Source organism: Erpetoichthys calabaricus, chromosome 4 (assembly GCF_900747795.2).
Source record: "Erpetoichthys calabaricus chromosome 4, fErpCal1.3, whole genome shotgun sequence".
Lineage (NCBI taxonomy): Eukaryota > Metazoa > Chordata > Cladistia > Polypteriformes > Polypteridae > Erpetoichthys > Erpetoichthys calabaricus.
In genome coordinates, this window is record NC_041397.2 from 155,226,383 (window position 1) to 155,242,795 (window position 16,413).

General features: G+C 38.3%; 1 long non-coding RNA gene across 1 annotated transcript; it reads right to left on the reverse strand.

The window, feature by feature from the left end:
• Positions 1–10,003: 10,003 nt before the first annotated feature.
• On the reverse strand, positions 10,004–13,221 carry LOC127527350 (uncharacterized). Its single transcript, XR_007934647.1, has 2 exons — positions 12,249–13,221; positions 10,004–11,896 (listed from the first exon to the last, which is right to left on the reverse strand). It is a non-coding gene; the product is annotated as an uncharacterized LOC127527350 (long non-coding RNA).
• Positions 13,222–16,413: the final 3,192 nt, after the last annotated feature.

Here is a 16,413-nt window from a genome sequence, read left to right on the forward strand (position 1 = left end):
AGTTGAGAGACAGAGTATGTCTGTTACTGAAAAATGACAGGTCAGAATGACTCAATGTTTGCCTAGGTGCTATTAAACTTAAAATGCTTAATTCTGAGTTTAAATTCTGTGGTGCAACCTGTAACATTGCTGAAAAAAACCTGTGAAGAACTTAAACATGAGCACATTAGATGTCAGAGAAGAAGATGTTTACTTACTCATCTAAACAGACATTCCCTGTAAAAGGAGCTTTTAATTGTGAGGTCAAGGTAAGAGTCCACACTGAGTATGCAGAGTTTGTTCTTATCAAAAGGAGCGGAGATTCACTCTTAGTCAAAGAGACAGCCACAAAGCTTGGTGTGCTAAAAGTAGACATCATTTTTTGCAGCTGTAACGGATCTAAAACAGAATACCTGTGAGTATTCTAAAGTGTGGGGTAGTTTAGTTTTCTATATTGACTAGGGGGTTCCCCCTGCTCGCTTCGCTCACCAAAAGCCTGCACTACGCGCCAGCCACTTAGCGTCTCTGCCGCTCGCGTTGTGAAGAGGGGGGCTGAAGGAGAGGAGACACGATTGCTCATCTGAAAATGGTGATACAATGGGAAACAAATACAGTTTTTTTTTTTTGTGTTTTTTTTTTTAAATCTCCTCTTCGCTCGATCAGCTGCATCTTGTGCGGCGCTTCAAACATTTAAAACCCTGTACAGCAGCTGTCCTACTCTTTGTTTTTTATTTCCGGCCCCTGGTGTGGTTAAATCTTTTGGCACAAAGTCTCGTTTTGTGGGACATGAGTTCTTGATATTTTTTAGTTTATAATTTAAAAAATGAATAAGAATCTGAAAATCATTAACATCACATCAATCAATAACAACATCACATTAAAGTTCGATAAATTCTGAAAAGAATGATACCAAACATATATATGTAGGTTTTAAAATAAGCCTCATTTAATAGTGACAAAAAACATGACATAAAAACATTGCATTTTAGGTTTAGGAACAAAAAAAAAAAAATATATATATATATATATATATATTGTGAAAGCTTGAGGTCTCCGTGACCCCTTGAACCCTTGGATCAGACGTCAGACACCAGATAAAAGTCCAATTATTATTTATTATATAATAATAATGTGCACCAAGCACCCTCCTCTCCACAATACTCAATAACAAACAATAATAATCAATAATCAATCCTCCACACTCCCAGACACTTTGCCACCCTTCCTCCCAGCTCAGCTCAGTGTACTGGGCTTCCCAGAGTCCTTTTATACACCCTGACCCAGAGGTGTTCCCGTTCAACAGTCCACAGTTCCTTTTCCCTTCCGGGTCAGGGTAAACAGTCCTTTTCTTCAACCCGGGAGCACGTCGTTTCTTCCTGTCACGTGACCATGACGTACTCCCGGGTTATAGGGCACATGCGAGCCTATGAGCCCCCCCTACAGCGATGCCTGGTGGCCCCCAAGGTATCCAGCAGGGCTGTGTATAAAAACTACATAGTCCATGAGGCCCTGCTGGAACTCGGGGCATGTCCATGCTGCTGGGAGAGCTCCTCCTAGCGGCCTGGGGGTGAGGGCCGGAGAAATAAGCCGGCAATCCACCACAATATATATATAGAGTAGATTATAATGTTAAAGCCAGTAGCCAAACCTCTTAGGTGAATACCATTTAATTTGAGAGAAACTGTTAAGAAGAGAATTAAAGTGTTGATACATTTGGATATTATTGAACTATTTAATGGAGGAGGAAGAGGGGGAGGAGGCGGAGGTTAAGAGCACCCACCACATGACAAACCAACTCAGGATCCCAGATTAGGACCCGAGTGCAGCCATGCAATGGGGTGAAACCTCAGCACCACAGTAGTTCAGATGGAGGTTTTTTATGGTGGCTGGAGTGCCAATTCTGCCACCAAACTAGTGAATTGCCGATGGGTTAATCCAATGGTTATAGTGCCAAAAGCAAACCCAGAAATGAGACTTTGAATCAAAATGTGACAACCAAATTGTACAATTGTCAGGGAGCATTACCCAATGAAATTTGAAAGTGCCTCTGTGGTGTTCAGTAAAGTAGATGTGAAATGTGGGTGTCACCAACTTGAGCTAACTCCTGAACCACACCACATTACAACTTTTGCTGTTCATAATGGGGTGTGCAGATATAAAAAAGATTTTATTTGGAGTATCTTCAGCCAGTGCGCAATACCAAAAATAAATAAATAAACTGAATTTTGGAAAATGCAGTGGGCTGGTGCACTGCCTGGGGTTTGTTTCCTGCCTTGCACTCTGTGTTGGCTCCAGCAGATCCCCATGACCCTGTAGTTAGGATATAGTGGGTTGGATAATGGCTGGATGAATTTTGGAAAACATATTCAGACCCTTTGCCATGACACTTGAAAGTGCATCCCTTTATATTGATTATCATTGTGATGTTTCCATACCTTGTTTAGAGTTCACATTTGGTCAATTCAATAGACTGGACATGACTGGCAAATTCACATACCTGCCTATATAGGTTTCCACAGTTAAGAATGTGTATCAGAGCAAAAAACAAGCCATGTGGTTGAAGGAACTGCCTGTATGAGTTAGAGACAGGATTGTGTCGAGGCACAGATCTGAGGAAGGCAACAAAGATATTCCTGCAGCAGTGAAGGCTCCCACGAGCACAGTGGCCTACATAATTCTTAAGTGGAAGAAGTTTGGAACAACCATGAGTCTTCCTATAGTTGGCTGCCTCAACAAAGTCAGGAGAAGGGCCATGGTAAGGGAGATGATGAAGAACCCAATGATCAGTGTGACTGAGCTCCAGAGATCCCGTGTGGAGAGTGGAGACACCTACAAATGACAAAAAACCCTGCAACACTCCACTTATCTGAGCTTTATGGCAGAATGGCCAGACAGAAGTCTCTAATCAGTAAATGACAAATGGAATCAGACTTTGAATTTGCAAAAGGGTATCTAAAGAACTCACAGATCATGAGAAACAACATGCTCCAGTCTGATAAAGCCAAGACTGACCAGTTCAGGCTCAATTCTAAGCATCATGTCTGGAGAAATCTAGGCAGCACTCATCACATGTGTAGTATCACTCCAGCAGCAAAGGATGGAGGTGGCAGTATCATACTTTAAGGTTGTTTTTTAGTGGTAGGTACTGGGAGACTATATAAGGTTGAGGGAAAGCTGAACTTAGTAAACTACAGAGATATCCTTAATGAAAACTTGCTACTGAGATCTCTGAATCTCAGCCTAGGCCAAGAGCTCACTTTCCAAAAGGAAAATGACTCTAAGTACAATATCAAAGACAACACAGGAGTGACTTAGGGACAACTCTGGGAATGTCCTTGAGTTGCCCAGACGGAAACTGGACTTGATCAGAATTGAACGTCTCTGGAGAGACCTGGAAATAGCTGTTCACCAAAAGTCTCCATCAAGTCTGACAGAGCTTGAGATGATCTACAGAAGAAGTATGGGAGAAAATCTCCAAACCCAGATGTGCAAAGCTTGTTGTGTGATAGAAGATTCCAAGCTGTATGCTAAAGTTGCACTGACTAAGTACTGAGTAAAGGATCGGAATATTTCTGTCAATGTGACATTTGTTTTTTATTAAAAATATATATATAAAATGCCTATCATCCTGATTTTGCTTTTGTCATTCTGTTTCTTTATGTGGAGAAAAAACTGAATTTAAATGACTGTAGCACAAGGCTGCACCAAAGCAAAATGTGAAAAAAGTGAAGGGGTCTGAATACTTTTTGAATCCACTTTATGTGCTTTTTGTGCAGGAAGATATTCCAGCTCCCAATGCTTGTTCATAACCTGTTAATGATTAAAAATCAAATTTATCAATAGTTATGCAATCTGTTAAGATCTAAACAGAATCGATTTTAAAATAATGTACATTGTAAATCCTTATACAGGATGATAGAAAAAATTGAGTCTCTCACCTGAGCAAAACAAATAAATATTTATTTGCTAACTAATTATGACTTGCCTGATTGAAGAGTGCAGAAGCAGCGTCACCTAGAAATTAATCATAGCATATTGGACCAAAGGTTTGAATTCACCAGTATTATTATGCTCTATGATATGATGGGAAACATTGACCTCACCAGGATATACTGTACTTTATATGAGCTTGTTGGACATCCTATTACAAAACCATAGGCATTAATGATAATAATACATTTTATTTATACAATGCCATTCCCATAGAGTTGGTCCTCCACTCTTCTGGGAAGGCTTTCCACAAGAGTTTGGAGTATGGCTGTTGGAATTTGTGCCCATTCAACTAAAAGAGCATTTGTGAGGTCAACTTCTAATGCTGGACGGAAAGACCTGGCTTACAATTGGTGCTCCAATTCATGCCAAAGGTTTTCAGTAGTGATCTGTGCACGCCACCCAAGTTCCTCTACAGCAAATTCATCAGACTTTGTGCACATGGGTACAGTAGTTCTGGGACAGAAAAGGACCTTCTTCAAACTGTTACCACAAAGTTGGAAGGACACACTTGTCTAAAATGCTTTTGTATCCTGGGCATTAACAGTACCCCTCACATGAGCCAAGGTGCCTAGACTAAACCCTGAAAACAGCCCCAGACCATTATCCGCCCTCCACCAAACTTTACACTGTGTAGTCCAGAAGGTTGCATTCTCCTGAAACCACCAAATCCAGATTTATCCATCAGAAGTATGATTCATCATTCCAGAGGGCGCATTTGCCCTGCTCCAGACACCAATGGTACTGTGCTTTACTCTACTACAACTGGCTCTTCACATTGCACATCTTATGACTTGGATACAGCTGCTTAGCCATGGAAACCCAGTTATAGAGCGGATGTTGTTTACAGAAGTAGTTTGGAACTCTGTTTTGAGGGATGCAACAGAAGACAGGTAATCTTTACGTGCTGTGCCCTTCAGAACTCGGAAGCCTCTTTTGCGTAGTCTTATGATTGAGCTGTTGTTACTCCTAGACCAGGGGTGTCCAACTCCAATCCTGGAGGGCCGCAGTGGATTGGCAACCAATTTCTTCTGTTAGTTGACTTATTTTCCTTTCATTTTAATTGACTTTGTTATTTAATAGTCCTCTGAATTGCTTCCTGTATCCTTAAATGGCAGCCAAATAAAAATGAGATGTGAAGTGAGGCAACAGATGACCTGCCAAGCTGACGGCCCCAAACTCCAACCATTTTCATAATTAGAATGTGATTCCTATTTTTACTTTAACTCGTTATGTACTTCCATGGCTTGTTGGTGCTCTCATTCTGCCGCACCAACAAAATGTTTTGTAGACCCGAGCAGATCAACATTACTGAGACCTTCACCTTTCTTAATTTTCATGAATCGTGTGATGGACACAGATTTGCCAGTCATGTTTTGACGCGTTTGGCTTCTCATTGTTTGGCTTGTAAATTAAGGAACAAAAGAAGCAACTGAGGGCTCTAAATCTTAAACAGCAAGTCAATTCAAATGAAGGGAACAGTAATTAATTAGCAGCAAAAACATGTCATTAATAAAGAAAAGGGTTAGAATGAAAATCTGCAGCTACTGCAGCCCTCCAGGATTGGAGCTGGACACCCCTGTCCCAGACACTTTCACTTCATGATAATAGCACTTAGAGTTGACCAGGGCAGATCTAGCAAAGCAGAAATTTTATGTATTGACTCGTGGCAAAGGTGACATCCTATGACAGTGACAGTTTAAAGTCATGGAGCCTTTCAGTAAAATCCATTCTACTGTTATGAGGCCGCAAGGTTGTGTGCACCCTGTTAATAATGGGTGCATCTGAAACATCTGAACTTAGTAATTTGGAGGGGAGTCCACATAGTTTTGGCCATACAATGTGTCATCAAGCAAAGAAGAAACCCTTTGAGGAACTCACAAACCATGTAAACACACTCTCCTTGAAGAAGGCCATGCTAGAAGGCCTATTTGTATTTGGGTCTGCTCTGTGTTTGCTAATGTAGTTAAAAATGAAATGATATCCAAAAGGAAATGCTAAAACCACTTCATATTACCAGGCTGATTTGGGTAAAATAGCTCTTCACTGTTGTTTGGAAGGCAAGGGCAGGGGCTGAAAACTGGCTGACCTAAGTGGCGATAAAGAAGGTGTTTTTGAATTATGAAGAGACCTCACACTACTGAGCTTCTGTAGTAAAGTCAATGCTAGGCTACTGAAATATAGAACTCATCATATTCAGAAAGAGCTCTCTGGGTTATATCCTGTCACACACGTGTGCCAAGGATCTTGAAAGGTAAGCAGTCCCACTACACTTCGAGAGAGGGTGCTGTTGCTAACACCTTCTCCCTTTCCATATGTGGCACTGAATGGCAAGTTCCAGGAGATACCTACAGTCATATGAAAAAGTTTGGGAACCCCCCTTAATTCTTTGGATTTTTGTTTATCATTGGCTGAGCTTTCAAAGTAGCAACATCCTTTTAATATATGACATGCCTTATGGAAACAGTAGTATTTCAGCAGTGACACGGTTTATTGGATTAACAGAAAATATGCAATATGTATCATAACAAAAGTAGACAGGTGCATAAATCTGGGTACCCCAACAGAGATATTACATCAATACTTAGTTGAGCCTCCTTTTGCAAATATAACAGCCTCTAGACGCCTCCTATAGCCTTTGATGATTGTCTGGATTCTGGATGGAGGTATATTTGACAATTCTTCCATACAAAATCTCTCCAGTTCAGTTAAATTTGATGGCTGCCGAGCATGGACCGCCTGCTTCAAATCATCCCATAGATTTTCGATGATATTCAAGTCAGGGGACTGTGATGACCATTCCAGAACATTGTACTTCTCCCTCTGCTTGAATGCCTTTGTAGATTTTGAACTGTGTTTTAGGTCATTGTCTTGTTTGAATATCCAACCCCTGCGTAACTTCAACTTTGTGACTGATGCTTGAACATTATCCTGACAAATTTGTTGATACTGGGTTGAATTCATCCGACCCTCGACTTTAACAAGGGCCCCAGTGCCTGAACTAGCCACACAGCATGATGGAACCTCCACCAAATTTGACAGTAGGTAGCAGGTGATTTTCTTGGAATGTGGTGTTCTTCTTCCGCCATGACCAAATAACTCAATTTTTGTCTCATCAGTCCAAAGCACTTTGTTCCAAAATGAATCTGGCTTGTCTAAATGAGCATTTGCATACAACAAGTGACTCTGTTTTGGCATGGGTGCAGAAAGGACTTCTTTCTCATCACCCTGCCATACAGATGTTGTTTGTGCAAATTGCATTGAATTGTAGAATGATGTTCAGATACACCATCTGCAGATGTTCTTGCAGGTCTTTGGAGGTGATCTGTGGGTTGTCTGTAACCATTCTCACAATCCTATGCCGCTCCTGTATTTTTCTTGGTCTGCCAAACCTGAGTTTAACAGCAACCGTGCCTGTAGCCTTCCATTCCCTGATTACATTCCTTACAGTTGAAACTGACAGTTTAAACCTCTGAGATAGCTTTTTGTAGCCTTCCCCTAAACCATAATACTGAACAATCTTTGTTTTCAGATCTTTTGAGAGTTGCTTTGAGGATCTCATGCTGTCACTCTTCAGAGGAGAGTCAAAGGGAAGCACAACTTGCAATTGACCACCTTAAATACCTTTTCTCATGATTGGACACACCTGTCTATGACGTTCAAGGCTTAACGAGCTAATCCAACCAATTTGATGTTGCAAGTAATCAGTATTGAGCAGTTACATGCATTCAAATCAGCAAAATTACAAGGGTACCAAAATTTTTGCACAGCCAGTTTTTCACATTTGATTTAATTTCATAAAACGAAATACTGCTTCACTAAAAATCTTTGTTTGGAAAACACCCCAGTACTCGGATGTTCCTAGGAAATGAAATACATACCACTGTTATCTTTTTTGTTGAAAGTAGAGTAAATGCAGGCTGAGAGGGGTTCCCAAACTTTTTCATATGACTGTAACTTCACTTGCCATCTGACCCAGAAGTCCCAGTCCTTCTGGAGAACCCTGTATATAAACCAGCCACTTCATTATTGGACCAATAGAGATGAAACTTCAGCTAGGCAGCATTAAAAAGAACCACGGCTGAGGCCATTTTCTTTCTTGAAATAGAGTTTACCTCAACTCTTCCTGGCGTACTTCATCTATGCATGTATACAGTTACATGTCAAATATAAATCAGTGCACTAGCTGGTGCATGTGGAAGAGTACCACACAGTTTTGTTCACGAGTAAGGGTAGATGTGATCAATTTTCTGAACATTGTTCCAGAACATGGCGGTTAAGCTGCTAAGTCTGCAGATGAAGCTGGCCATTGGTCAGTTTACAGGCCCATTCTTACTTATTATCACAAGTTTTTGTTAGTGATTTTGAACATGAGATTACATGTACAAGAAGTGAAAATAATGTTTATGTGCAGGGCTAGTTGGGTCAGCTGCAATGACAGAGTAAAGGAGCTTGCAATATTGGAGCTGAACTGGTTATTCTTCAGATCAAGAGGAGACCGTTTAACATGTAGTTAGGATGGCCCCTGGAATCCTTCCATGGGAGGTGTACAAGGCATGATCTTCTGGAGAAGAGACAGGGGTAGACCAAGGACACACTGGAGAGGTCATATCTGCTGCAGGAAGTATCTGGGCATTCTCAGGCAAGTCTTGAAGAAAGTGGCTGAGGACAGAGAGGCCTGCTCAGCTCAGCTCACTCTGTTGATACTTTGACACTCAAAAGGACAAACAGAAAGATAATGACGACAATTAAATTAAGCTAACCACAAGCTAAGGCTGTCCTTTTGAAATATTTGCCAACACTTTACTGTAATTTTTAGTTGGTGTTTTAATATATCCACAGGTTATTTTTGCCAGTTAGACATATACCTTAACGGCAGATGTGCATCCATCTCAAAATAGCCATTTATTCTGCAGGATAATGGTTCAGGGTTACCATACTATTAGACTCGCTGCAATAACAGTGAATTACTATAAATGTAATATGGTGATCTCTCCAGTCATTAAGATTACATTAAATGAGATCTTCAGAATAGACAAACACAGTGTTTAAACTGCAATGGGGCTGGGGGTTACGAATTTGGTTCTGAAGGAAAATGAGGGTAGATCTAGAGAATATTTAAGGGAAAGAATTTTGTTAACCGATGAACTCTGAAAGCAGCAACACTGGCTAATGAGTCTGAGTCCAGTATCTCATGAACAGGTAGACAGAAATAACCCTTAAACTATTATTAAAGCTGAGGGAACAAGCTCCATAGGTGGACATGGAAGCCCAAATCATTGCTTACCTTCCAATATGCTTTTCAGATGACGTTTTATGCCATTTGTTCATGTGCATTTCTTTCATTTATTTCTTCACAATTGTACTTTGTCGTCATTAGATGTTAGATTTTCATTATGACTTTGAACACCTTGCTCCAGCATTTCACTAGTTTGTATCTGTACTGATTAGAAAATGGTTAATGCTGATGGAAGTGTTTGCCTTTTGCAGAATGGCCTTTGGAATTTAGATGCTCATGCATTCTGTGAACTGTTTGATCAGATTTTACAGACACTTCTTTCATTCACTTAGTGGTTAACAATGAACTTGAATATTTCCAATCAATGGTTTTGTGTGATAATAATCTTCTATTCAGTGGAGAACTCACAAAATAGGCATATACAAAGTATTCTCGTACTCTACTTTGAATGTGATTGGAGTTTCTAAGCTTCTAGGTTTAGGAGAAGCATAGTATTTATGAGTAAATAAAGGGAAGCAGATCTTCTGCTCTAAATTTACACGACACATTGAAAAAGTCTAAAAGTGAATAATCCCTTATGGATTCAGGAAACGTAAAAACAAATGAATTACATGATCACATGAATATTTTTTATAATAATAGGACTATAAGCAGAGTGGAGATTGTCAAAGATTATCACATGCACACACTTTACAGCTCTAACTGGAGTCAGGGTGAAGAATGTAGCCTGTTTATACATTCTTGCTAAAGGTGATAAAGAGCTTTTAACAACACTTCTGGCAAATCAACAAATACTTATTTTACAGTAAATCACTCACTTTATTGTATAGTAAGAACTCTTAGAAAGTTGTATACAAGGGAATTTATACCATATAATACAATAAAAAATATACATATGCAGTCAGGAAGAAAAAAACCACACAGTGTGAGTTAACTATACGAAACTGTATGACCAAACCCAGGAGGCAGTGCAAGTGTGAGTGAAGCTGTGTTAGTTTGCCGAACACTCCATTGTCAGTGTTTTGAAAACACCAATCCTGTAAAATTTACAAAGTGGGTTACCTAAAGAAAATCAGTAAATCGAGCCCACCTCAGTCTAAAAATGAGTGTCGTTAAATTAGCTTGGACGTGCCCTTTAACTATGCATTGCTCTTGGCCTCATTCCCTGTATAAATACTCAAGCTAATGCATGTTTTGTATTTCTGATGGAAACTGCATAAATACTCGAAGTACATTATATATTCTGAGAAAAAGGTGTTGACTAACAGATTGGTGGCTAAAGTGTTTGACTTTAAACAGTAAGGCTGTTGGTTCAATTCCAACCCTCAAATCACTGTACAAACCTGAGTAAGTTACTTGCCTGTGCTCCAGCGGCACACAAAGGAAGTGTAATGTGTTTAAGGTACAAAGGCTCCCAGCAACCCTAAACAGTATGTGTGCTAAAAAATGGTTCAATGGACAATATTCTACAATATAACCATATATTTTTATTTGGATGATTATGCACAGTTCCTATATGTTGGGAAGGTTGCACTAATGTAAGGCTCAACAATTTTCAGATTTTGTTTTCTCCAGGCAGGCATGTTTTATTTTGGATTTACAACTAAAGTTCCATATCCTAGTAGTCTGCACACATCCCAGTTTTAAATGTAGTCTGTACCCTTAAAATTGTTTTTGATCACTGTTCAGTGATTGCTGTCTTTGCAATTGTATGACATTCATCGATTTTAAAGCATTACATTTTTATTCAAATAAATTAAAAGGAGTAGTCCAAGCACAGAAGCCAGTGGAGAATTTTGTAATTTTTAAATGTTCATGCCTCTCATCTAAATAACAGTTTTAAATTCAGTTTCCGTAAGTTACTGGTTTTTCCAGTTAGCAGTTTCTGGTGATGATAGTTATAAAATAATTCACAGTCTACTATATCACATGATTTGTTTTTAAATAATACTACAGTGGCCTGTTCAAGAATGTTTACCGGATTTGTTTACGAATGGAATAGGAGTTCAATATACCAATAAGTTCAATATACAGTATCTGTGAAATAAAGTTGGTACTGCCTATTGAAAAAGGAAAAAAGAGCATAATTACAAATGTTTATTTATTTGAGAAATAAGTGTTTCCATGTCTAAGAAGCAACTGTTGCGCAACTTTTTAAAAGGGCAGTATTTTAATTATCAATGATACTCTTATTCCTCTCATTCCTCAATGGGCTTATAATTTGAAGGTGTGATTTATACTTTATTTTGTCTTTCCCTTTATTATGCACTGGTGAATCAAATCAATTAAAAGTAGAATCATTGTACATAAACATATACAAATACACTCCATCAAATAGTGAGCTTTAAAACCATGATTTAATTCAGAAAGCACAAACCATAACACAGCTATGCTATTAGGAAACAGCACGCCATCTCAGGGGCAAAGACTAGGACAGGACACTATTAAAAAGCGAGGTCTATTAGATTCATACATACACTGTCTCCCCACCTGAAATTAATAACACAAATGTTTTATCCTGCTTTATACAAACTCTGTTTTGATTGGCACTCGTTCCTTCACACGCTGACAATATTGGGCCAAACATCGCTGGCCTTTAAGACACTTTCAGGTGATTGATCTTAAACATCTGAGTAACTTGCTAAGCTCTCTTTTGCCAGTTTTAATTTTTGACCCCATTTTTTGCTACTTGTAGTAGTGTTCATTTTTTGTTTTTTAGCAATTATTCTGTAAATGTTGTTCGATTTTTGTCAGTCTCCTCAAGAGCATGTTATGGTAGCAGTACTACATTACACATTTTGTAGTTATACAGCACTATACTATATTGATTCTATTATATAAAGACTTTCCATATAGGAGGGTCAATCAAAAAGTAATCACAATTTGAAAATTACACAGTAACTGCTGTGGATACAAAGTAACACAATACAACAGCATAGCACTCTGCCATCAGTCTTGTTGTGGCCAAAGTCAAATAAACATGGATGTTCTGCTGTAGGATTGCACCATTACTTAACAACATGTCCTAGTGAGACTTGACAAAATGTTTATGAATGGATACAATGGTTTGAAGTGGGAAGAACAAGAGAAACCAGCAAAGCTCAATCTGGTCAACCATAAACTTTGCACCAACAAGACCACATTAACATGATGAATGTCTGCATCAGAGAGGACTGATGAATTATGTTGCCCTCTGTTGCTGCACATTTGGATTACCAGTTATGGATCTGTACAAGCCACAGTGCACAATGACTTGGGGTACTGTAAAGTTTGAACAAGATGGGTAATCAAATGGCTTACAAGCAACATTGCGTGGTGGTTGCAACCTAATTCCTGAAATGTTACGAAGAACATCCAAGAGTTTTGGAGCAGATTGTCACAGGAGATGACACACAGGTCCATCACTGTGATCTGGAAAGCACGTGACAAAAGAATGCATTGGTAGTACCTGTCTTCTCCAGTAAAGAAAAAAATCAATTGACAGTCCACCAACAAGAAAATCTTCTTTTGGGACATCAATGGTTCTATTCCTATGTATTTTCAAGAACATACAAAATCAGTGACCAGTGTAATGTACTGTGCTTAGAAAGAAACTGAAACTGGAAGGCTGTCAAAAACAGTCTTGCTGTTGCATGACAACACACTTACTCAAGCAGCAGCCTCAACTATGGAGGCACTTAAACAGCTGTTATTTTAACATCTTCCATATCCCACTTACAAGCCTGATCTAGCACAATGCAACTATTACATCTTCGGTCCAGTTAAAGAAGCTCTATCCGGTCGCAGGTTCATCTCTGATGATGAAGTTAAGGAAGTGATAGACACCTGGATTCAGGAGCAGAATAAAAAAGTTAGTGGAGCGAAACAAGAAGTTCACCAACCAGCAGGGAGAGTAATTGGAGCAGTGATATAACTGTTATCTGTTGTTAACCCGTTATAAGGGTAAGTTGCCTTTACTTTTTGATTCTCTCTCGTATTTGTAATTAATTTATTTATAAATATATAAATATATTTATAAATATATATTGGAGATTGTCTTAACAGCAGTAGCTATGTGTCACTGTTTTGAAAAACAGACCACAAATCTGAAAATGGGATGGCAACAGAGTAATAACTGCTTTAATTTGAATTTCTAGCAGAAAGTCTTCTTTATTGTTTTGGTGTATTCACTTCTCTGGAATGTATATTCTTTAGTCTATTGAACAATTCTGTAAATTGATGCTTTTCTGTTTATAGTATCTTAGTTTTACTTTATTCAAGACAGTAACGTGTATCTACAATGAGCTCTAAAGTGTGTATATATATTTGTATGTATGTATACTGTATATACATTTTGTACTTGATAATTCTGATTGAATTCTAGTCTTAGTAATAAACTTAGCAGTTCATTGGGATTTTTTTTTTAAGTTTTCATTCAATTTAACATATTTTCTATATATCTGCTTCAAAAACACATGCTTTCTGTCATTTACCACAATTTTTCAGAAGTGTAGATATTAAAGTAAGTCAGAATCATTCTTCAATGTTACATTTCTACAGCAGCAATACATTTCCATGGTGCTGAAAGCCTCAGGGTCTTTTATATCACTTCCTTTAAATTATTCGAAGAGCTCTGCTCTCAGTATTGTGCAATCTATATGAATTTTGAATTTTAGTTTATTTCAGGACGAGACTCTGTTCAAATTTATGTACAGTTAGGTCCATAAATATTTGGACAGAGACAACTTTTTTCTAATTTTGGTTCTGTACATCACCACAATGAATTTTAAATGAAACAACTCAGATGCAGTTGAAGTGCAGACTTTCAACTTTAATTCAGTGGGGTGAACGATTGCATAAAAATGTGAGGCAACTAAAGCATTTTTTAACACAATCCCTTCATTTCAGGGGCTCAAAAGTAATTGGACAATTGACTCAAAGGCTATTTTCATGGGCAGGTGTGGGTAAGTCCGTCGTTATGTCATTATCAATTAAGCAGATAAAAGGCCTGGAGTTGATTTGAGGTGTGGTGCTTCCATGTGGAAGATTTTGCTGTGAACAGACAACATGCGGTCAAAGGAGCTCTCCATGCAGGTGAAAGAAGCCATCCTTAAGCTGTGAAAACAGAAAAAACCCATCCGAGAAATTGCTACAATATTACGAGTGGCAAAATCTACAGTTTGGTACATCCTGAGAATAAAAGCAAGCACTGGTGAACTCAGCAACGCAAAAAGACCTGGACGTCCACACAAGACAACAGTGGTGGATGATCGCAGAATCATTTCCATAGTGAAGAGCATGCCAACCAAGTGAACAACACTCTCCAGGGGGTAGGCGTATTGATATCCAAGTCTACCATAAAGAGAAGACTGCATGAAAGTAAATACAGAGGGTGCACTGCAAGGTGCAAGCCACTAATAAGCCTCAAGAACAGAAAGACTAGATTGGACTTTGCTAAAGAACATCGAAAAAAGCCAGCAGAGTTCTGGAAAAACATTCTTTGGACAGATGAAACCAAGATCAACCTCTACCAGAATGACGACAAGAAAAAAGTATGGAGAAGGCGTGGTACAGCTCATTATCCAAAGCATACCAATGAATTCTGAGGTGTTCAGAGACAAACTGTCTGCTCAAATTCAGCTAAATGCAGTCAAATTGATTGGGCGGCATTTCATGATACAGATGGACAATGACCCAAAACATACCGCCAAAGCAACCCAGGAGTTTATTAAAGCAAAGAAGTGGAAAATTCTTGAATGGCCAAGTCAGTCACCTGATCTTAACCCAATTGAGCATGCATTTCACTTGTTGAAGACTAAACTTCAGACAGAAAGGCCCACACACAAACAGCAACTGAAAGCCGCTGCAGTAAAGGCCTGGCAGAGCATTAAAAAGGAGGAAACCCAGCATCTGGTGATGTCCATGAGTTCAAGACTTCAGGCTGTCATTGCCAGCAAAGGGTTTTCAACCAAGTATTAGAAATGAACATTTCCAGTTATTTAATTTGTCCAATTACTTTTGAGCCCCTGAAATGAAGGGATTGTGTTAAAAAATGCTTTAGTTGCCTCACATTTTTATGCAATCGTTTTGTTCACCCCACTGAATTAAAGCTGAAAGTCTGCACTTCAACTGCATCTGAGTTGTTTCATTTAAAATTCACTGTGGTAATGTACAGAACCAAAATTAGAAAAAAGTTGTCTCTGTCCAATATTTATGGACCTAACTGTACCTCAGTTCTCCACACTACCTTCTTAAACTATAAGCCACCTTAACTGACACAGAATTGTATCATTTGTAAAAATGCTTTCTTATCATATCGCTCTTAAACACCAGGAAATGTATGTAGAATGATTGACTGATGTGATAAAATACTCATTAATATAAGCTAAACGTGGTAAAAAATTGAGAATAGTACATCACATACATAATAAGTCACCATAATAATAATAATAATATAATATCAAAACATCAGCTTTCTGAATCTGGCCAATACAATTTTAGGAAGCTTCTCCCAGCAGCAGTAAAGGCAATACAGGTACCTACAGTTTTCTCCTGGATTCTGAGCCACATGATGTTGCTGCTTACACTGCCAATCTTAGTACATCAAAGGAAATTCTATGATGAATTTAAAAGAAACTCAAACATCTACCTTTTAAAACCAGTTCTAAGTAGATTTTAGAAAAATCCAGACCATTTTGAAAATAACTACAACAACTTTACTGATCCTAACGTACAGTATATTAGAATCTTCCTAAATTTACTTTTTCAATAATTAAATGAGATCAACATTAAAAGTTCTTAGGAATTATAGACTGATTTTAGATGTACTATTTATATCACAATACTAAGAAAAAATATAAACCAATTTTTTCTTATCTTAAAATCAAACATCTTTCTGGAACATTTTAGTCTAGCTTCAATTAAAACTGTTTCAATACTAAGAAAAAATATAAACCAATTGTTCTTTATCTTAAAATCAAACATCTTACTGGAACATTTTAGTCTGGCTTCAATTAAAACTGTTTTTAATATTCTCAGGGTTGCTGCTAGAACCAAATCGTTCTCCTTTGCTAATGCTGCCATGAAGATGGTTTCTAAATTTTAGTGCTACAAGCATTAAGTGTTGTTAGTATTAATGAGAATCACAAGAACATTCTGAAAATAATCCTGAATTTGTGAACAGTACTGCTTAAAATGGCATTTTTGTGTTGAAGTAAAAATCACAA